Raw genomic sequence first — 24,092 nt, 5'->3', positions numbered from 1 at the left:
CCTACCATTTTAAAGGACCTTCCTGCCCCCAGGTTACCTTCTAATTCTTTAGCATCTAAGGCACTCTCCAGACACTTCTCTGATTCCAAATTCTTTCCAAATACTTCCTGGTGCCCAGCTGCTTTACAGAGTTGTCCATGGGTCCCCAATTGTCTCTAAGATTTCAAGTATTGATAGAGTCTTGTAATGTTCCATAAGCACTATATAGCTTAATGGATAATATATATTGAATATTTTAAAACCAATCACAGGAAACATTTCATTCTTTACTATTATTCAAAGTTTGACAGTTTTCTGAATAAGATGGAACTTCCAAACAGTTGTCTTTATATTCACTTAAACTGCAAGCAGTCTGAAAGAGGGAGAAATTTTATACTGTTTGCATTCCTAGGTTGTTTTTCTCCATCCAGTCATTATATGAAAGTAATTTAAATCTTATCTTGAACTTCTTCTAATTTAGAATCATTTTAAATTGTTTATTTGAAAATAGAGGTACTTATGAATTTTGTTTTAATGCTAAGACTCCCACAAAGGTAGCTGAAATAATACCTATAAATGTAAATACAACAGCTACCAGTAACCTAATGAACTTTTAAGAATGTTTTTTCTAAAATACAAGTATTTTAGAAAATTTCCAATAATTGAATTGAAATTTATGGTCTATCATTCTATTTTTAATCTTACTGGAGTCAAAATAAAATGAGATTGTTGATAAACAATTTCACTATTATTTATTGTGCTATCATCACAGTGAGTTAAATACCTGTTGTTGTATGTTACATGAAATAAAGAACGACTAGAGTGGATTAAAAGCATTTCTATTAATAACACATGAGGAGCAACTACATAAGCCTGTACATAATATGAGTCTATCCAAAGTAAAATTAGCAGTGTATCTCATAACATTTCCTGTCTGAAGGGTAATGAATTATGTACTGCCTAAGTTAGGGTTTCTATTGCTGTGAGGAGACATCATGAACATGGCAAATCTTATAAAGGAAAAACATTTAATTGGGGTGGCTTACATTTTCAAAGGTTTAGTCCATTATCATCATGGTGCAACATAGAGGCATACAGGCAGACATGGTGCTGAAGAAGGAGCTGGGCATTTACATCTTGACCCAAAAGTAACAGGAAGTAGTCTGGGTCACTTGACAGTTTGAACATATATGAGACCTCGAAGTCCACCCCCCACAGTTACACAATTCCTCCCAGAAAGCCACACCTCCAAATAGTACCAATCCCTACGAGCTTATGGGGGAAATTTCATCCATAGTACCATAGGCACAAAGTATTAATGTTCACAAAGATGTATTATTACATACTTCTGTGTGAGGAAACAATGTACTCATATTATTGAGAAAGACTAAGAATATAAGTTTGTTTCTATACCATAATTTATTAGACCTTGAAAATTTTGGAAGGGCCCACGAAGGCCTCATGATAGTATTCAGCTTACATTTAACCCAATGTTGGAATAAGGACAAAGTTCCTCCTTGTCAAATAAGACAGAGAAGCTAATGAGGTGCGTTTTTACTATCAGTTATGGTTTTGAGATGCCTGTTTTATAACTTTGCTTCCAATAACTAGTACAAGTTAAACTTTAATTTTTCCTAATTTTTCAGGGGCAAAATGAAAAGCCCTACCATTATTAATTCCAAGGCATATTGGTATATTATTTGTTATTCATGGTCAAATATATATGTGAATCAGAAGCCCAATTGGAATGAGCATAGTAAAAGAAGTATCTTAGACATGTAAACATAGCTTAGTCATTAACTTTACTACACCCAAAGCTGTACCTTATAAGAAGAACTCAGTGACATCACTCACTCAAGACAAAGCTGATGCAGTCTCAGAACCCAATACTTCCCACTGGACAGTATACAAGCAGAAATCATGAGCAATGCTTTATACATCTGGAGAGATACCACGTTGATCTACCCTGCATCTAGAAAGTCTACCCCAGGATCCTGACCCTCAAAACAGATGTATGTTAGAGACTGGACCTGACATTCAGAAAACATATTTAGAACAAAAGAAAACCTTTCAGGAAGGACCTTAGTTAGGATTCAGGAGTGTGAACTTTGCATGATGACCACCAGCATCATAAAATACAATTTTTGTCACACTAACTACACATATCTACCTTCTTGCTCATGACATTACCATTTCCTCACTTCCACTCCAGCATTTGTTGTCAGTTGTTTGGCAGGTCTTGCCCATTCTTATTGCAATTACCACAACTCTTTCCAACAGACCAAAACTACAATCTATAAAAACAGCAATAATTTATAATATCTACAAGCTCCATAACTCTGATAGTAGCCAAGAAAATGAGAGTTTTAAATACAAAATAGTAAATACCTCAAAACAACAGTTACGAGATTATTACCTTATAACATTTCCAGTTTTACCAAGGAGCTCACCTATGAGGATCATCCATGCTGTCCCGGGAACATTACAAGTCTCTATCAGTACCTGAAGTCTCAGAGACAATTGGGGATCCATGGAAAACTGTGTAAAGCATCTGGGAACCAGGAAGTATTTGAAAAGAATTTGGACACAAAGAAGGGTCTGGAGAGTGCCTTAGAGGCTAAAGAATCAGAAACTATAGATAAAGTACTCACCTTGTGAGTTTTCTAACGATATCTTGTCTCAAACAACAAAGCAAATTATATTCAACTCTATTTCTCTCTCTCTCTCTCTCTCTCTCTCTCTCTCTCTCTCTCGTGTGTGTGTGTGTGTGTGTGTGTGTGTGTGTGTGTGTGTGTGTGTGTGTGTGTGTTTCTGTGTATTGAGAAATGTCTTACTATCATATTCACTACATAGGCCAAACTTGCTTGAATTCAAAAAGAACTGCTTGACCCTGCTGCCATACTAAGCTATATTTATTTCTGAGAATGATTTGACAGGGACCAGTGGCTGACACCTGAAATGACTTTAAGAGATATTGTCCTGAACCATGAGACCTCTACTTAAGCTAAGCTGTCACACATCAGTGCATTTTGAAAAATGATTTCAGAATGAGACAATGCAAATTAGAGTTCAAAATTTATGTTTCAGACATGTTTTTTTTGTATCTCTAGCTGTCCTAAAACTCAGAATATAGATGACCTTGGCCCCAAACTACCATAAGTCTGCCTGCCTCTGCTGCCTTAGTATTGGAATAAAAGGTGTGTGCCAAATCATCCAATTGTAATTTTATTATTTATTTGCTTATGACCATTTATATGTATGTTCTCATTTATGTGTGGATAGGTGTGCATGTGTGTTGTGGTTTGGGTATAATAGTCAGAGAAATATTTGGGTGTTGGTCTTTTCTCTTCAGCATGTTTGAGACAGGGTTTCTATTTTACTATCACATGTAAATAAACTTGCAAGATTTCTTCTGTCTTCCTTTTATCTTGCCTTAAATTTACTGGATTAAAAGCATGCATTGTTTCAACTGTTTTTATAATACAGAAGTAAAGCGATAGTTGCAAGGTGAGTACTTTATCTGTTAAACCATTTTCACAGCCCGGAAGTTCAAGGAGAGATTTTTGAGTGCATCTGTTTTGAGACATATTCTCACATTCTAACCCTGTCTAGACTCGAACTCACTAAGTAGTAGATAGGCTGGGCCTGGAGCTTAAAAAGATCCATTTGTTTCTGCCTCATGTGACCAGATGTGCATAAAAAGAGATTTTTATTATGGATATAGCATGTATATTGGTAGGAAGAAGGAAATTTGGGAAAGTGTCATCTTGTGAGGGAGAGCCGCACTTAATTAATACAGAGCCTTGTTACAGTTTTGGGGACTTTGTAAGTTCCATTTCAGTGAGTTTTTAGGGTGTTTCTCTTGGTGCATCTTTCTCTTCTCTGTGTCTGTCTGTCTGTCTCACTCCTTTTCTTTGACACCACAAGGGGTAGAAGTAGCAAGGGAGAGACATGTGAAAATATTTCATGGATAGAGCAATCTAAGCCCTTTGAGACTGAAGCCTCACCTCTCTCAAACAGAGCTACAGGGTTTGTTGTCTTCCCTCACTGTGTCTACATTTCAATCGTTCTTTTTCATTTTTATTTTTTTTCTGTGATACAATACATCCCAACTGCAGTTTTCTCTCCATCCACTCCTCCATGTTCTCTCCATTGCTCCTCTCTTCACCAGGTCAACTCTTCCTCAATTTTCCTTCAGAATAGAGCAGATGTCCTAGGATTATCAACAAAATCCTGCATAACAGCTGATAAGATTAGGCAGGAACCCTCATATTAAGGTTGGACAAGGCAAGCTAGTAGGAGGTACAGGATTTCAAGAGCTGGCAAAAGAGTCAGAGACACTCCCCCCCCCAACTTCCACTGTGTGAAGTTGCACAAAAACACCAAGCTATAAAATGGTAAAATATAGGCAGAGGAACTGGTGTGGACACATGCAGCCCGTGATTACTGTTTCAGTCTCTGTGAGCTCCTATGAGCCCTGCTCAGTAGATTCTCTGGGCTGTGTTCTTTTCTGTCCTTTTAGTTAGGAAAATGTTTTTGAAAATCTTTTCTGGGCTTTTGAGCTGAGATATTTCTCCTTCTATTCCTATTATTCTTAGGCTTGGTCCTTTAATAGTGTTCCAGATTTCCTGAATGTTATGTTTCAGGAGACTTTTAAATTAACGTTTTCTTTCATTGATATAGTCACCTCTTCAATTATATCTGCAAAGCCTGAAATTCTCTTTTCCATGTCTTGTATTCTTTTGGTGAATCTTGCCTCTGTAGTTCCTATTCAATTACCTAGATTTTCATTTCTAGAATTCCTTCAGTTTGCATTTCTTTAATTGCTTCTATTTCTGTTTTCAGGTCTTGAAGAGATTCATTTATTTCTATCAACTCTTTCTTTGTCATTGCCTTTCTCTAAAGTGTTTTCTAATTTTTTCCAATATTACATTTATCCTTTCTCTGCTTTCTTTAAAGCAATTCATTCACTTACTCTTTAAGAACTCCTATCATCTTTATAAAGTTTGTCTTCATTGTCTTTCACCTGTGATGGAATGTCCAGGTCTTGCTGTAGTACAATAGCTGGAATCTAGTAGACATCTTGCTCTATCCATTGTTGATTGTGTTCCTATGCTGGTGTCCAGGTATCTGGATTTGAGGTGATTGTGTGTCTAGGTGCTGATTTCTCAATTTGTCCTTTTTGGATGGGTGTTTTATTCCTTGGTTTCTATTTGCTCTTTGTTCCTCTGGTCAGTGTGGTCTCTGGTTGAACAGAGGTTCTAATCCCAAATTGGGGCTTGAAATATTGCTATAGGTGAGTATCCGTCCAAGTTGGGGATGATAAAGTGAAGAGAGAAAGAAGTTTGGGGATAGTGTTGCATGGGCACTAGGAAAGTAGTGGATGTCTTTGGGCAAGTAGCCTACATGGACATCAGGCAGATCATATGTCCTTGGTTAGAAAAAGGATTCAACCCACATTGAAGGCTACAACACAGAGATGAAGAGAGAAGTGGGATTAAGGATAGTGTTGGGGGTTATGGAAAGAATGCAGGATGTCCAAAAGTGAGCAGGTTACATTGATTTCTGGTGGCTGGCATGGCCTCTGGTTCATCAGGGCATCTTTACTTCAAGTGGCCTACCTGTTCTTCTGGCTGGTGTGTCCTGAATTTGAACAGAGGATCTCCATTAACTTTTGGGTTGGGGACATGGCTTTGGGAGTGGCAGCTATAGGGTTCATGGAGGATTCTGTCTGTGGGAATGTGGGTATTATGGAAGTTTCATGGGTTGTTGGTCTGCTTACCTAATCTTCTGGCTAGTGTGACATGCACATGAGCAGATAATGTCTGCTGGTGTTGGGGGCTGGACAACAGCCATATTATTCTTTTTCTGAATGGGAGTATATCCTGTGCTAGTGCATGTTAGAAATCCTTGTCTTTTGAATTTTGCCAGATGTGACAGTCAAGAGATTGTCTTCCATGTCAGAAGAGACTGCACATTTAAGCTATTTGGAACTGTAACAGAATATGAGGATCATTGTACTAAGATTAAGTGCAATTTTATTTTTCCTTTTCTCTTGGTATTTATTCTTCTCTCATACAATACAGCCTAACTGCTGTTTCCCTTTTCTCCACTCCTTCTAGTCACATACCCCCTCCCCCCTGAAATTCTCATTCCTCCAAATCCACTGCTACTCTGTTTTCATTTAGAAAATAGTAGGCCTTCCAGGGATATCAACCAACCACATTATAACAATATACAATAAGACTAGGCACAAACTCTCATATAAAGGCTGGACAAGGTAACCCAATAGGAGGAAAAGGGTCTCAAGAGCAAGCAAAAGAGCCAGACACCAGGACTAAGGTTAGTAGCCCCACAAACACGCTAAACTAAACAACCAAAGCATGTATGCAGAGGACCTGGCATAGAGCCTTGTAGGGTTTATGATTGCCACTTCAGTTTCTCTGAACCCATATGCACCCTGCTTAGGTGATTCTGTGGACCAGGTTCTACTTGTTTCCTCAACCCTTCTATATACTGCAATAATCATCCCCTCCTTCCACAGGATTCCTAGAGCTCATCCTCATGTTTGGAAAGAGAATCTCTGCATGTACTCCCATTATCTAATGAAAGAAGCCTCTCTGGTGATGATTAGGCCATTCACCAATCTTTGATTATAAAGGAATATAGTTATAGTTCATCTCATTGTTCCTTAGTCAGTTTTATTTGGTTCTTTCCTGTTCTCTCAGTCATCCAATTCCATTTCCTGTCCATCTAGGCAGTGTCAGGCATGGGCCTCCTCTCACAGCTTGGACATCAATTGGGCATCATTGGTTAGACACTTTGAGCCACCATTGCCACAGGACAACATTCAGCCAGGACAAGTATCAGCTGAAAGTTTTGTATCTGGCTTGGTGTTCCAGTTCTACCACTGGGAGCCTTGTGTGGTTACAGAAGATGGTTGTTTCAGCCTCTGTATTCTTTTTTTTTTTTAAGACAGCGTTTCTCTGTGTAGCTTTTGGAGCCTGTCCTAGAACTAACTCACTTTGTAGAGAAAGTTAGCCTCACAGAAATTTGTCTGCCTCTGCATCTTGAGTGCTTGGATTTAGTGTGTGTGCTACCACTACCCAGCCAGCTTCAGAATTCTTGGTTACTAAGAGTCCTCACTAGGGTTACCTTTGAGGTTTCCATGAAGTTTGCACTGCAGTTTCCATGTCTTCTGCTAAAATCTCCCCTATTCCACTTGTCTCTCCCTGTCTTCTCCTCTGTTTTTTCCTAACTCACCTGAACATTCCTCTTCCCATCCACCAATTGCCTCCAGTGCACCCACAAAATCTATGCTATTTGCTTTTCCCAGTGAGATTTATGCATATACCCTAGAGCTGCTCTTGTTAATTAGCCTCTATACATCTATGGATTGTACTATGATTAACTATGGTTACTGTGATTATACTTTAATTAACAGCTAATGATTATGTATAAGTGAGCACAACATGTTTGTCTATGTGCTTCTGGGTTGTCTCACAAAAGATAATAAAGAACTCAGGAAAACAGACAACAACAAACCAATCAATGCAATTATAATGGGGTACACCCTCTAAACAGAACTCTCAGTAGATGAATCTGAGTGCCTGAGAAACACTTGAAGAAATGTTAAACATCCTTAGCCATCAGGGAGATGCATATGAAAACTATTTTGAGTTTTCATCTTACACTTGTCAGAATAGTTAAAATCAATAAAGTAAGTGACAGCTAATGCTAAAAAGGACATGGAACAAGGGAATCCATTGCAGTCACAAGTTCAAATCAATATGCAATCCTCAGAAAATTGGGAGTCAATCTACCTCAAGACCCAGCTATACCACTCCTGGACATATACGCAATGATGCCCCTCCATCTTACCACAAGGACAATTGTTCAACTAGGTTCTGGCTGTCTTGGATCTGCTTCCATAGACTATTCTGGCATTCCACTCAGAGGCAGATATACCTGTGCCTGACTTTGGAGTGTTGGGGTTAAAGTCAAGAGCCAATACACCCAACTTGTCCTCTTATTTTTTCTTCTCTGAAGTTAGTAATTGTTCATACAATTTCTTTCATGTGTATTCTGTATTGTTGATCTCTTTACTTGGTTCTTTATGTTTGTTAATAGGCTTTTCTATTTCAAGGTGATATCACATATAAAGGGCACAAAAATGATAGAGGTGACCCTCCTATTGAGTTTCCTTCTAAAGTGACCTGGTAATTACATTATAATATGTATATCATTAAATAAGTGTGACAGGCACCAGAATTGTATTAATATACTGTCAAAAAGATACATTCTCAATGTTTTCAGTATCATATTTTTTGTTTTACACAAATATGGAATATTTTAGAATGCAGTGACATATGATGATGTGCATGTCAAATTCACTTGGGAAGAGTGGACTTTGCTGAATTCTTCCCAGAAGAATCTCTACAAAAATGTGATGCTGGAGACCTACAGGAACCTCACTATTATAGGTAAAACTGAACTTTTGTCACATTTTAAAATAAGGGAATTCCAGGTGGCAGTGGTGCATTTCTTTAATCCCAGCACTTGGGAGACAGAGCCAGATGGATCTCTATGAATTAGAAGACTACCTGGTCTACAAAGTGAGATTGAGGACAGACACCAAAATCTAAATGGAGAAACCTTGTTTCAAAAAACCAAAATTAAAAAAAAAATCAAAGAAAAGTGGTAAGATAAGGATAAGGAAAAAAACTGTTTCTTGGTTTTGGGTGCTCTTCCAATGTTTGATTGAGAAAAAGGAATGAATTGAATACATCAGACATGTTTCTAAGATTCACTGAAGGTAGTAACTTAAATTTCACACAATTTTAAATAATATACACTTCTCTGGGACTACATTTTAGGATACAGTTGGGAAGACCATAATATTGAAATGAAGAACATTTTCAAAGCTCTAGAAGACATGTAAGGTAATTTTCTTGTGCAAGCTGCTAAAATATGCCTGTGAAAAAACTGCAATGTGTTCTGGAAATTTTATTTTATTTTTTTTTATTTATTTATTTATTTTTTTTTTTTTTAAAGATTTATTTATTATGTATACAGTTCTGCCTGAACATATCCCTGCAGGCCAGAAGAGGGAGCCAGATCTCACTACAGATGGTTGTGAGCCACCATGTGGTTGCTGGGAATTGAACTCAGGACCTTTGGAAGAACAAGCAGTGCTCTTAACCTCTGAGCCATCTCTCCAGCCCTTTGTTCTGGAAATTTTAAACAAAGCAACATTGTAAATAAGCACAGCTTAAAGTATATTGATGATTATTAAATTCTCACAGATCCATAACCCTCAACATCAGGCACCTGAATTGCATTTGCAAGACATTCTTTAAAAACAATGTCAAGGAAACAATACCTCAAATGATATTACCATTAGAATCATAGAACCATGAGAGCTATGCTATAGAACTGTCAGTCTTTTTATTTCACAGCATTCATATTACAAAAGATGCACATAGTGAAGAGGTGATACATATATTTTCAAAGCTTTCTATTAAGCAAATAGCCCATAGTAAAGCTGGTGTAACTCATATACTTGTTGTGACTGTGCCTGTTTAGTGATTGGGACAGTTGAAGTCACAAGTGAAGCAGAATTGTTGTGGAGAAAGCTTAATTCCTATAACACAAGTCTTTGAGGACAGAAAGTCATTTGTGTCTTTCAATGTGAAAATTGAATTCAATGTGAAAATCTTTTATTTGTTTTTCCTCCTTTACAAGGTATATCATATGTCATCCTGGAGACAAGTTATATGAGCACAGGGATATGGAAGATATAACATACCTCACTCTGCAAACAATTAGAAGATATGGAGCAGTCCCCACATTGAATAGAATTTTTGAATTTTATTCTAGTATATAAGTAGTTGATTTTCTTGCTTCATTGTTAATATATCAACAAACTAACACTAAAGAAGCCCTATGAGAACTAGGACTGTATAAATAAAACATGGGTGTAAAAACAATGATGAAAACTTAAAATCTGATTCCTTTTTACAATTAGACCAATTTGTAAATTAAATTCATACAGACATAAAAAGTCAACAGTGGATTGATTGTGGTAAATATTTTACATATTCCAATTATCCTTGCAGGCACAAAAGAAGTCACACTGGAGAGAAACCTGTATATACTGAATATGGTAAAATATTTGCATATGAGAGTCATCCTCAAAGGCATGAAAGTGCACATACTAGAGAGAAACCCTTTCAGTGTAATCAATGTGTTAAAGCCTTTGCTAATCACATTCAACTTCAAAGTCATAAAAGAACACATACTGGAGAGAAACCCTATGAATGTAATCAGTGTGGTAAGGCCTTTGCAAAACACAGTACTCTTTAAATCCATAAAAGAACACATACTGGATTGAAACCCTATGAATGTAAACAATGTGGTAAAACCTTTGCACAGAACTGTCATCTTCAAGTGCATAAAAGAACACATACTGGAGAGAAACCCTATCAATGTAATCAGTGCAGTAAAGCCTTTGTATGTTATAGTGCTCTTCATTTACATAAAAGAACACATACTGGAGAGAGACCCTATGAATGCAATCAGTGTGGTAAAGCCTTTGCTCATCACACTGCTTTCCAAATCCATAAAACAACACACTCTGGAGAGAAACCCTATGAATGTAATGAATGTGGTAAAGCCTTTGCAAGTTACAAAAGTCTTCAAATGCATAAAAGAACACATACTGGAGAGAAACCTTATTTATGTGATCAGTGTGGTAAAGCCTTTACACAACCTAATACTCTTCAAATGCATAAAAAATACACACTGGAGAGAAACCCTATGAATGTAATCAGTGTGGTAAAGCCTTTGTAATTCATGGTAATCTTCAAAGGCATCAAAGAACACATACTGGAGAGAAACCTTATGAATGTAATCAATGTGGTAAGGCCTTTGCACAGCATCGTACTCTTAAAATGCATAGAAGAACACATACTGGAGAGAAACTCTATGAAAGTAGTCAGTATGGTAAAACCTTTTCACATCATAGTAATTTTCAAAGGCATAGACAAACACATACTGGAGAAAAAGTCCTTTGAATACAATCAGTGTGTTAAAGCCTTTGCATGTATCAGAAAACTTTAAAATCGTGAGAAAAAAAACATACTGCAGAGAAACCCTATAAATTTAGTCAGTGTGGTTAATTTTGCACATTATATAGGAGAAAAACTGTGTGTGCAGCCAATCTATTAAAGCCTTTCCATATGACAATAGTCTTTGACTATCTGTAAAAAATACTGAGGACAACTTATTATGAAGTATCTGGTAAGATATTTATCCAACACATTTATAATCATTTACAGAAAAGTATGTATTCCGTAGGTAAATATTTGACTGTCATCAAACTGTTCAAGCATGATGTTGTCCGTTTTTATGTTGTTTGTACCAGCAAACTTATGGGAAAAATGAATTAATGAACTTGAAGACTTATGTGTAGGGTAAAAGGGCCAGCCACCAAAACACTCTGACACTGAAAATAGAGCCTGTGAAAGACACACATTTTGTCCCTGAAATCAGAGGAAAAATCACACCCTGACTCTTAAGCTAGAGTCAAAGAAACACATTTTGTTTCTGAATTCAGAACCAGTTATAGAGACACCTTGACCCTGAAATCAAACTGAAAATGTTAAAAGGGGCTAGTGAAAAAAACCATTTTGTACCTGATACCAGAGTCAAAGAAGCGCACTGTACCATGGACCAACAAGCGCAAAATCATCCAGTCCTTGAGCTTGAAATCAACCAATTCCTGAGCATGACATCCAGCCAATCTTTGAGATTGCTCAAGCCATTTTTCTATTCAAATGGCAGCTGCCTTTTTTCACCATGGAATAGGAAGCCACTCTCCTGGATTCTTTTCTTCCAAATAAATCTCCTGTTTGTGTTTTAAATGGAGAACTTTCATGGAAGCAAGTCAGAAACTCACTATTGGATTGGATCAGAGAAGCAACAGACACCTCTGTTGGCAAACTCCCTTTAAGAAGTGGAGCATAACTAACAACTTTTCTTCATGGACTATTACATTTCTGCAACAATCCCCCCCCCCATTTGAGTGAAGTATAGACGTAACAATTAGGGCTGGAGCTGAGAAGAAATGGACATCTCTTTTGGGAAACTCTCTTAGCAGAGTGATGCAGAGCTCAGATGTAACAGGTCCCTCTTGGAGAGGAGAAAGATTACAAGATTCTGTGGGGAGACAATTCCTCACTGAAATCCAGCTTCCCAATAGTCAGGGTACCTTTTGCCTATCAGCTGTAGGCATCCAGGATATCTTCCCTTCACAGCTGAAGGTATAACCTGACTTCCAACAGTCAGTGTTCCTTTCTCTTCAGAGTTGTAGGTATCTAGGAAGCCTTCCTTTCACATCTCTAGGTATAGCCTGACTTCTGACTGTCAGGTTAACTTTTCCTCTAGAGCTGTAAGACTTGCACTATGAATTTACATGATAATGAAACACTTTTAGATTGTGTACTTATCTTAAATTGCATGAAATAACTAATTCAGGTGTAAAACTTTGTGGATTTGTGTTAGTTTCTTTTCTATTGTTGCGATATAATGTCTAAGTCATCTAATAAAGGAGTTTAATTTGGACCTTTGTACCAGAGTTTACAGGACCACCATGAAAGTGGCTGGGCAACAGCTGTTCAGACATGGCAGATAAAGCATGAAGCTAAGAACTCATAACATTTACCTGCAGCATAAAGCAGAGAGTGGGAACTGGAAATGGTGTGTCGATGTAATTTCTCAAAGCTCACCCTCAGTGGCATATTTCTTATAGCAGGACAGCATTTCCTAAACCTTCCCAAATGATACCACCAACTTAGAAAGATTGATCTCTCTGACTTCAAGCCTACATGCAAGCTTTCTATTGCATGAACCAATTCATTATGAAGGAAAATTCTGGAATCCTTTAGATACCTCAACAACTGTTACAGGAATTAATGCTTACAAGAGAAAAACCTTCATGAAAAAATGTTTGGTTTATGAGTTGTTTTACTTGTGATTATGTAATGTCCCTGTGCTTTTGTGTAGGTATGTGAATGTGCATACTGGATCCTGAGAATGTCAAACCCTTGGATCGTGTTGTAGTAGAAATACAGGAAGTTGTCAAAAATCAGACCTTGGTCCTGGGAATGAACATTTCTTAACTGTCTAGACATGTCTCTAGTGTTGTAAGTATTTTATAGCTTATTTATATCATTTTGAAGTCAGAATACTAGGACAAATTCATATAAGAGGAAAATACTATTCATGTAAATGATTTGGTTAAGACTTTAGAAATCAAAGTTGTCTTCAGCTTGAAGAAAGAAGTCATATTTCATTTATTTATTTATTTTAAAGATTTATTTATTTATTATTTACACAGAAGAGGGTACCAGATCTCATTACAGATGGTTGTGTGCCACCATATTGGTGCTGGGAATTGAACTCAGGACCTCTGGAAGAATAGTCAGTGCTCTTAACCTCTGAGCCATCTCTCCAGCCCCTCATTTATTTTTTATTGTACCCTTGAAGGAAGTAAATTACTTAGTATGTTCACTCAAGACTGATAACAGAGATCACTGCATAGTGGTTTCTATTTTGAAAGATTTTAGGTAGAGGTAGATACTAAAGTGCTATATGTGTGGCAAATTTATTTTGTGAAGTTAATTTTGTGGCCTTTATACTCTTTCTGTGTCTTTTGTTCATCTTCTATTGTGCTTTTACTTAGTGATAGGTATTTTTCTGCTGTAATGTTTAGAATGAGATGCCCATTATCTAAGTCATCCATTGTTTATTTAAATATGAGGCAGTGTGTGATCATGCTTTTCAAGTATGAGTATCTGTGAAAGGGTGTTGTTTTTGTGTTCCTGGTTTTGTTTTTTCATATTTCACATATACCCTTGATATTCTTGTTATTTGTTATTCATCGTGGCTTGAATATCAGTAACCATTCAGGGATACATTTGAACTCATGATCCTCATGTGTCTTCCTCCTCAATACAAGTCCAAAGGTAAATGATGTACTCCCAATGTGTGCTGTTTTGTCAACACAATTTAACAATGTCAATGTTAAAATGCTTAATAAAAGAGAATATGAGGAACATTAAACCTTTAATGTTTAATTGAACATTAACCATTTGTTCAAAGTCCATGAGCTCCCACAAACTCAGGTCAGCTCTGTCTGTGGGTTCCTCATCATGAACTTGACCCCCCAGCTTGTACAATCCTCCATTTCTTCAGCTTTTTATTTTCTATTACTTGATATATTACTTTTCATTTTTATGATTTTTCTTTGTTCTGAAGAAGTTGGTTGAAAAATATTTGTTCTGTAATAGGACATATTTTATTTTTTAGGAATTCCATAAAATAAATTTTGACTATACTATACTCTTCTGTCACGAAAATGTTGCACAAAATTTCTTTAAGCACCTATAGGGAAAAATTATCTTGCTGTTACTCATAAACTTCTCCACAGATGTTGACTTTAAAATGTGATATAGGCAATGGAATTCATTCAGCATTAAAGAAAATCTAAGTCATGAAGCTTGTAGGAGAATCATCACTGTTGAAATTAATTTTTTTTAAAAAACATGACTATTTTACAAACAAAAAACTGAATAACTTTTGACTATCCCATATGGATGTTTTACTTTAATTTATATATGTATGTGGATATGAGAGAAGATATTGGTATACTTCATGAAATTAGAAAGTGTTCTGTCAAATGGAAAGAATTCTCAAAGGAAGTGATTGGGAAGGGAATGGAAAAGGAACACAAAATCTACTAAGGATTTAGAATTAATTCCATAGTATCACAGGCTCTTGAACAAAATGAAGAGGGAGCCATTAAAAGGATGATAATCAAAACATACACAATGTAAGAAAATGTCATTACTATATCCTTGGCTATAGATGCTAGGTATAAACAAAGAGTAGAGAATAAAAAAAATAGAGGTTACTAGAGAAAATTCACATGAATCAAATATAGGGAATGCTTAAAAATTTCAAAAATAAGGCAGGGGAAAATGTCTGATGACTGGACAAAATTAAGTCAAGATGTCCTCAACGTGGAGGGAAAGAACAATTAAAACATTTAAGGGGTGTCTGACTGTCATTGAAATTAGGATAATGGAAATAAATAATATATTCCTACAGAAATGGAGAGGTAAGTAACTTTGGAGTGTTAAGGGCAGCAGGGTTAGTATGTATCAAGGCTGAGAATAATTGAAAAGACAAAGAATGAATAGACTTATTCAAAGGTGAAATGGAAAAGGTAGTGAATGAAATTAGAGAGGAGTATAGTACCAATCACTATAACCCAAGTAAATGATAGGTGGTGTGGCCAGCTGTAATTCCAGCCTTGGTGGCAGAGACATGGATACCAAAGAGCATGTGGGTTGGAAAGACTAGCCATCTTGATGAGCTGTGGGTTTAACTTGGCTCACTTAATAAAGGAACAATCAAGAATGTTTACTATAAACTATATGTATAAATCCATGCACATGTGATCATATGCATACAGCCTCAAAGATATTTGACATAGAAGAATGGAACTACAAAATCCACACATAAAATCAAATTATGCATATAAGACTTTATTAATTGGAGCACTCTAATCTCAATATAGCTCAGCATCCAGAGTTTCTACACATCAAAATTTTTTGGGAGAAATGACATTTTAATATACTTATCTCAAATAAAAATAATTAAAAGTACTGAGTGCACAAGATTCCATTATTTGATTCCTATGTCAATCCAGTGTGCATTTGTGAAACAAGGTATCAGAGCCTTCTTCAAAGATAAGCAGAAGTTTGGAGCAGGTAGCTCAGCTCAGCCTATGAAGCAAATGACTCGGCCAGCAGGGTCTTCAACGGGGACCTAAAGGGAGGGCTGGTGAATGAGAGGGACAAGAGACACGAAGAAGAAGAGCAAGACAGGATGTGTAATCAAGCTCCAAAATTTTATTTTCCTCTTAAGGCGTATATAGGCAGGGGCAAAGGAGGGTACAAGTAGGGAGGGGACTTTAATCACGGGTTGTTCAGCTAGCAGAGAACATTGCTCTGGGAGTTATCTATCTCCTCTTGCCTAACTGCCTAATTGCCTAACTGAAGCATGGTCACCTGTTTTCTGAGAAGAGGTTCTGGTATTTGTGAGAAGAGATTCTGGTGCTATGGAGATTGAAGCAAGGCTTAGATCTAAGAATAGAGGAGAGAAGCCCAACTATGGTGGCATGTGTGGCAAGCGTCACTTAGGCTTATGGCTCCCATCATCTCCTCCCTTTTAATTATTTATGTAGTTCCAAGGTGGTGGTACAAATTCACCTGGCAATGATGGGTGTTAATCAAGGAGGGGAAACATTGTCCTGATCCTCCTGGTTTATTATATGTGTCTTTTGCTGGAGGAGGGGCCCTGGATGTATTTTCATCCTTAGACACCAACCCCTATGCAATCAGGGATATTCCTCGGGGGACCCAGAGGCAGAAAGCTTGGTCCTCCCCCTGCAGTGCCATTGGTCTTGCACCTTCGATGGTACCCAAGCTCTTCCCAAGTGGGACAAGCTTGCATGTTTCTGGGTTTTCATGCAGTTCCCAAAGGACAGTCATGACCCAAAGTCTCTATGTGGCCTTGATTGGCAAGACCAAGCCTATGATAATGGACCTGTATAGGTTTTGATGCCAGGGAGTCTATTTGTTTTATGATGAATTGGGTTAGCCTGCAAATTTCAAAGAGACGCAAAATTACAAATAACAAAAGGCTGACTAATGGTCCTGGGAGAAGCATCAAAATGGAGACCATGGATGATCTCCACCAGTCATCTGCCACGGCAGAGAATCGCTGCTAATGTAGTGCTAGGCTAAGTTTAAGCAGCTTATTTGTCTGGTTTCTGCCATTCCAGATTCATTAATATATTAACAACATTCTTCCCTCAGAAAAAGGCATGCCCCGCCCTTTTCTGCTGTCAGCAGGTCCAAGGCCCATCGTTTTTTTTTCTTCTTTGGTTTTTTTTTGGTTTTTGTTTGTTTGTTTTTATTTTGAGACAGTGTTTCTCAGTGTAGTTTTGTGCCTTTCCTGGAACTCACTTTGTAGAGCAGGCTGGCCTCGAACTCACAGAGATCTGCCTGCCTCTGCCTCCAGAGTGCTGGGATTAAAGGCATGCACCACCACCACCCCGGCCGGCCCATCGGTTTTGCAGGGCAACCTGTTCAAGGCAGATTAACTGCCTCTGAAGGGAGAATAAGGATGCTGCAGAAGTCTCAATTGCTACCTGAAGCTCACTGAATTGCTAGGTGAGCTGTTGTTATGAGGGAGTGACCCAGGGCTCCTTCTACCAAGCCTGCAGAGACCAGGGAGGTGGTGAGGGAAATTCCAGCCAAGCGAGGCAAGAAGACAGCTCATATTTGCTTGGCCTGGGGGTTCCTTATCCCAAGAATTCCACAAGGGACCTGAGCTTAAGGTAGGCAGAGCATGTCCTGTGGGATAGGGATGGTCAATTTTTTTGATAGAGTGCCATTGCACCAAAAGAAAAACCCAGGGGGAGCAAAAGGATGACAGGGTAATACGGTCTGGCTGCAAAAGGGAAGGGAAACATTGGTAAAGCGAAAATCAAACTTGGAGTGGCCTGGGTAAAGAAACAAGGGTACTTCAGGGATGGGGTGGAAGCCATGGGAATTATCAGTGGTGGTGCAATTAAAGACCTGAGGCAGGGGTACTGCTATCAGGGGAGGACATCCAGGGCTGCACATAGGAAGTGTGATGAGAGATTCCCAATGCCAATAACATTTGCAAACATAGGCAATCTTGGTGGAGGGAAAGTCAAGAAAATGGAGAGGAGGAGGACGATAGTGGGTCATTAATTTTTTTTTCTTGTATTAGGATAGTATGATGGACTATAGATTGTAATTGTACATTAGAGCGCCAAATGTAGAGTCTGGAGCTAGGCCATGTGGCTGCTCGGGTCATGTACAAGGCTCCTTCTGCTGGACTAGTCCATCGAGAGTCCCACAGGTCCCAAACCACTAGGGAATATCCTGTAGATGTTTTATAAAATTTAGGACCATTCCATCCTCTTCCAATTACCTGTCCCTTAGAAGGAGGAATGGTATCATGAATTTTGCAGTAAGAATAGGGGTATCCTACGCTTTTCTCCTTCAAATAAGTTTTGCAATTGTGGACAGTCTGATCGTACAAAAACCAGATAGCAGGGGCCACCTTGCCAGGGGAATTATGAAAATCAGTAAAATTGAGTAAAATGGGATTCTGGCATCCTTGCAAGGGGCAATCAGCGTTAGCCAACAGGTATCCAAAGGTCTGTGTTTTAGCTTAATTAGTATAATTTTCAGTCAAATAAAAGCACCATACAAATGGGGATCTGGCAACTGATCTCTGGTCCTGATAAGAAGGTACAGGCAGCAGCAAGATCCCAAATATCCAGGGAAATTCTCCCTGTTTTTTCTTCATCAGTATCTGTAAAGAAGGAGAAGGAAAGAGAAAATGATCTCAGGGGCTATCCTCTTCCCTGGGTGATTGGTTAGAGTTGACTTGTTTAACTAATCTCTCAGGGAGCCAAGGAGGGCCTCCCTCTGTTTGGTCATAGATGCATGCTGACCCTCGAACCCAGATCAGGACTTGGTCAGGCCTTTTCCACTGGGCAGTTAAGGGGTCTCGCCACATAACCAGTTCTTGGTGACTTTGAGTTTGTGGATGCCAAAAGCGACCCACTGCAGACCTTTTATTCTTGTCCAACATAAGGGAATTAAGGACAAAAAGGGCATGATGTAAAAAATTTGGGGGTTGCCACGAGTATCATATAGGCTTCTCCTCTTTAATTTGTGAAGCATGGATTTTAGGGTCTGATGAGCACGTTCAATGATGCCCTGGCCCTGGGGGTTGTAAGGAATGCCAGTGACATGCTTAATCTGAAGTTGTGGCAAAAAGAGTGAATTTTTTTTCAAGTATATGCTGGGCCATTATCAGTTTTTATAACTTTAGGCTTTCCTAGGACAGAAAAGCATTGTAAAATATGGGAAATATCCTTTTTGGAGGCCTCTCCAGCCTGGAGAGAGGCAAACATAAAACCACTATAGGTATCAACTGTAACATGCATGTATTTAAGTTTGCCAAATTAAATTAAATGAGTAACATCCATTTGCCAAGTTTCATTGGGAACCAAGCCCCGGGGGTTAACTCCCAGATGTTGAACCGAGAGGGAGACTGCAGTCAGTGCAATTTTAAACAATTTCTCTGGCCTGTTCTCAGGTAAGCTTAAACAACAAATGAAGGGAATGAGCATTTAAATGGTGAAGAGAGTGTGCTTGGGCACACTGAGAAAGGAATCCTGCAAGAACAGGAAAAACTGATGGTGCGGCTGCATCAGCAAAGGCATTTCTTCAGATAGAGGACCAGGCAATTATAAATGGACCCATAGATGGCCAATAAAAAAGGGGCCCTGTCTAGTCATAATCAAGGAGTGCAGCTGAAGAAAAAGTGAAGCTGCATTGGTAGAGGGTTTAATAAAGGGAACAGTTTCCAATAAGGGAACAGAATGGGCAACATAAGCACTATCAGTATACAAATTAAAGGGTGAGAATGAAATAGTTGAAAATCTTGAATGACTGCATAAAGTTCAACAAGCTGTGCTGAGGAATATGGAGAGAGGCAGGAGGGAGCCTTTCCATCCACAACATAGGCGGCAAGTTCATTGGCCGAGCCATCTGTAAATATCAGGGGAGCCTCCCTTACAGGTTGTGTGGCAGTTAATTTGGGGAAAACAAAGGAATGAATTCTGGCAAACTGTAACAAGGGATCACTAGGATAATGGTTATCAATAGTACCAAGGAAGGAGGAGCAGGCAATGGGCCACTCATCATTTGTTTGAAGCAGCCAATCTAATTGTTCTTGAGCATAGGGAACGACTATGGAGTCAGGATCTTTTCCAAAGTATTGGCAACTTGTTTCTCTGCCCTTAATAATTAGCTTGGCCATTAAAGATGGATAAGTGGCCAGGACCCTTGAGGGAGAGGTGGGTAGGTGGACCCAGAGTAGGGGATTCCCTCTTTTTTCTTCTCTGATGGTTATTTGTTGCCAGAATTCTCCTGTGGGGATGTGGGATGTTGCAAAAGCAATGTTTAACAGGGGGTCAGAACAGGATATCTAAAGAACATTTTGGTGTTGTATAGCTTTATTGACTAGAGCCAGAGAGGCCTGGACCTCAGGCATAAGCTTTCTGGCAGATGGAGGGTTTGAGTCTTCATTTAGAATCTCAATAATGGGGGCTAGTTCATCAGTGTTAAGTTTTAAATAAGGTCTGAGCCATTGAATATCACCTAATAATTTTTGGAAATCATTTAGGTTACTGGGAAGGCATAGAGAGAGTGAGGAGCTTTAGTAGGAGGAGCCCTTTTTAGATTTGTTTTTGTGGGCACCTTTTTTGGCAGTTTTTAGTATCCCCTGGGTTATTTTTAAGGTCGTCTTGAGATTTTAAGGCTTATGTGGTTAATTCTTTGTCAACAGTGTGGAGTTCTTTTATGATTTGAAGATGTTCACGCTTTTGTTGGAGGACCTCCCTGAGGGAGGAAACCTCAGTGAGAAGAAGGCTCTTGGCTCTTTGTAAGAAAGCAGAGGTTTCCTCATCCTCAATAACTGGTGCACAAAAAGATGGTGCAGAGGCCATCACACCCTGTGTTGGAAACTGGTAGGAAGGGTTTTAAAAGGAGTGCGGGAGCCCGTTCTTGGGTTCCTCATGGCTTTACCCAGCAGGTCCACATAGAGGATGATTAGACCACGGGCCTGAGTGCAGGTGTCTGAGATGATCTGCACTTGGCTGTACTGGGAGAGGAGGTCTTTTGCTCCACCCCTTGGCATCTCTATAAAAACCCTGGGGCAGAGAAAGTCGTGGCCCTTTGGAATAGGTTTCATGTCCTCTCGAGGCTATCCTTTATTTTCTATCTGTTTATCTCCGAGATATTCTCCGCAATAAATCCTTCTATCTAATATTTCCTACTGCTTGCACTCAAGAAAACTCTGGGGAACTGTGGGGGTGGTGGGTAAACGCCCCACAGAATGGCGCCATGAACAGAGACTAAAGAAAAATAAAAAAAGGAACTAAAGAAAAAAAAGGGGGACTAAAAAAAGGGGGGACTAAAGACAAATGAACAGGGACTAAAGACAAAGTAATAGGGACTAAAGATAAAGGAAAATAATAGTTTTATTACAGAGGTTTTGGCGAAAGTGCTGAGTTCAGCCCTGCAGTGGATAAGGCATGCTGGTGTTATGGAAAATATATATATATATATATATATATATATATATATATATAATTGAGAGGCAGGGGTTTTTTCCTCGAGAGAAAAGCAGACTGCAAGGATGTCCGATGCTGCAGCGAAATTCTCTTCTGTCAAAATTTTCTATCTTCTATCCCTTTCTCAATTTCTATCTGTGAAAAATAAGTATAGAGCATAGCGTAGTATTATAGTGTAGGAAAAACTTAGAAGTGTAAGATTGTGTAGGAAAAAATAAGATAACTAAACAGAAAAACTCTACAATTTTCTAACTTTGGGGGGCTATGAACGCAAACTGGGAAAAAATCTTTCTTTGGGCTTTACAAGTGGTAAAAAAAGCTCTTCTCTGAGTTATGGGGAAGAAAAAGTTTCCTATGGAAGCTTTCGACCTGGGGACAGCTGAAATGCAAAGTCCAAGCAGCAGGAGAAAGTAATTTTTCCCTGAGGCAAAAATGGGGGTGTAAGAAGTCAAAGTTTAAAGTTGGGAAGTTTTGGGAAAAGTTGGCCTTTCTTTCTCCTGGGGGGGAAAATCTTTTTCTTAAACTATAAAGCTTTTCTTGGAAAATTTGGGGGAAAAAATCTCTCTAAAAAGCCTTAATCTTTCTGAAAAGCTCTCTTAAACTTAAAAACTAAAGCCTTTAACTTTCTCAAAAAGGCAAAAATTAGAATTACCTGAAGATATTAGTATGGGGACCACCTGTGATTAGCTCTAAGGGAAAACAACAAACCTCTTAAGACAGCAAAACCTCTCCAAGTTCTCTTTTAAGCTTTAAAAATCCTCCCTGCAATGCAGGAGGCAGGGACAGGTTCCTAAAAACCTCTTCTAAGCTCTGTCTCTTCAAGCTAGTAAAAGACAGCGGGTCAGAGTATCCTGAGGAAAACACTTGGGAGAGTGTGGGTAAAGAGCTACAGAGAGCCCAAAAGAGCAAGAAACTTTACCTGAGAAAAGCAAAAAAGCCAAGCTTTTCAGTTACAGCTGAGCTGAGGCATCAAAGGTATTGTTTGAGCATTTCAGAATGAAAAAAAGGTGCTCTTAATCATCCTAATGCAAAGATCCCCTGAAGCAATGCAAACTGTTAGCATTGTATCCTCACTTCTGACCAAAAATCCAGAGGCGACTGGCCAGCATCTCTGAGTTGGGGTGCATTTCGGGGATACTAGGGTTCCTGCAGTTGTAAACTTCCTGGAGCACAGAGCTGAGGCAGGAAGGTGCAGGACCCAGGGAAGATTGCTAATGAACAACCAAAGCTAAAGCCAGTGGGAACAGCACAGTTGTCCACTTTCCTACAAGTCCCGGGTTGATAGATCCACAGCTGCAAAAAGACATCTGAGAAAAAGCTTTCTTATCAGAGTAAGGACCTTTCTGGGAAAACAGTAAAGCTGAACTGTGTCTGAAGCAGTTGTGCTGCTGAGTCAGAACGCTGTCTGGGGAAAAAGCCCAGCCAGGGCAGAACAGAACTATCCAGGAGTAAAGCTTTCTTTTCTGTCAGAAAAAGTACCTCTTTGAGAAAAGCTTTGTTTCAACTGACACCCAATGAGGTGAGGGAGTGTAGCCCTGAGGGGTGATTGCCTCTGGCATAAGCTCTGTCCTTGATCACCCAGACAAGCAAATGCAACCCACTGGGGGACTGGGACAGGTGAAGGTTAGATTTTCAGTCTGTACGCAAAACACACAGACCCCAAAAACAAACGGACAAAAAAACCCTACCTTCAGTAGCAGGGAAAGCCACCACTGTAGTGTTGGAAACTGTTTCTGGGGTAGCAGGATAAGCTGAGACCAAACTGGGAACTGTCTGGGAGAAAGACTCTGAAGAAACAGAAGGGCAGATTCCTCCACAGAAAATGCATGACCTGTGAAAAGCTGCTAGAATCTGAGGCAGATTTTGGGGGGGGGGGTGGGGGGGAGAGAAAAAAAGCCCCTACCTCCAAAGGCAGCTAGCAGAGGAACAGAGCTGCAGACAGATACCTGAAGCTCTGCTTCTGGGGAAGGAAGGAACAAGCAAAATGAAACAGATCAGTGGGAGAAAATCTCTATGAAAGAGCTATGGAAAGTCTGTTGTACATGATTTTGTTTTTCACTGACTGGCTAAAACAAACACAAGCCCCGAGGTAAGTTGCTATCAGAAATGCCAGCCTCAATGCCGTCTAAGGAGGCAGGTGTGGTTCTGATTTGGGGCCAGTGTCAAATGAAGGAATTTGACACTGTTCTGTTGAAGCCAGCTGAGGAGAGAATAGACATCTCCCAATGTGCGATAGCTGAAAACGTAAAATGCTTGTTCAAATCTCCCATTGCAAAAGCAAAAAACTTTGTTCAAACCTCCCGGGGAAGAATTTGTAAGCAAGTCTGGTAAAAGAACCAGTTGACCTCAGACCCGAAAAGAACTATGGGAAATGACTGCTTTATAGATGGGAAACAAACTTCAGAAAATCTAGCAGTCTTAAAAAAGAGTTGCTTCACCTGAAAGTTCCTTATAAAAAATCAATGCTAAATATTACAGCTGCTAATAACATCAGGAGTTAAAGCTAATGAAGTAAAAATACTAAATACAGTTCGGAGCTGTGCCACTTGTGGCTTTACTAGCTCCTTTAGAAAAATACTTTATATCACCTAATAGCTGTGCAGTCTTTGGCGAAGAGCTTTACAGCAGCTAAATATGGTAATTTCGCCCTCAGCGTGAAGTGAAGTTTTTTGGTAGAACAAACCAAAAATACTGCTGAAATAGAAACGTTTGTCTGAATTGAAGCACTTAGGGGAGCTATTATGAATTTGGGTGAAGGGACAGCCTCTAGTTAAAAACTGTCTACCGCTGACTGCATCTC

The sequence above is a fragment of the Peromyscus californicus genome, unplaced genomic scaffold (genome assembly GCF_007827085.1).
Source record: "Peromyscus californicus insignis strain IS unplaced genomic scaffold, ASM782708v3 Scaffold_77__1_contigs__length_188664, whole genome shotgun sequence".
Classification (NCBI taxonomy): Eukaryota; Metazoa; Chordata; class Mammalia; order Rodentia; family Cricetidae; genus Peromyscus; species Peromyscus californicus.
The sequence above is the reverse complement of the archived record's forward strand: the minus strand, read 5'-3'. Positions refer to the sequence as shown.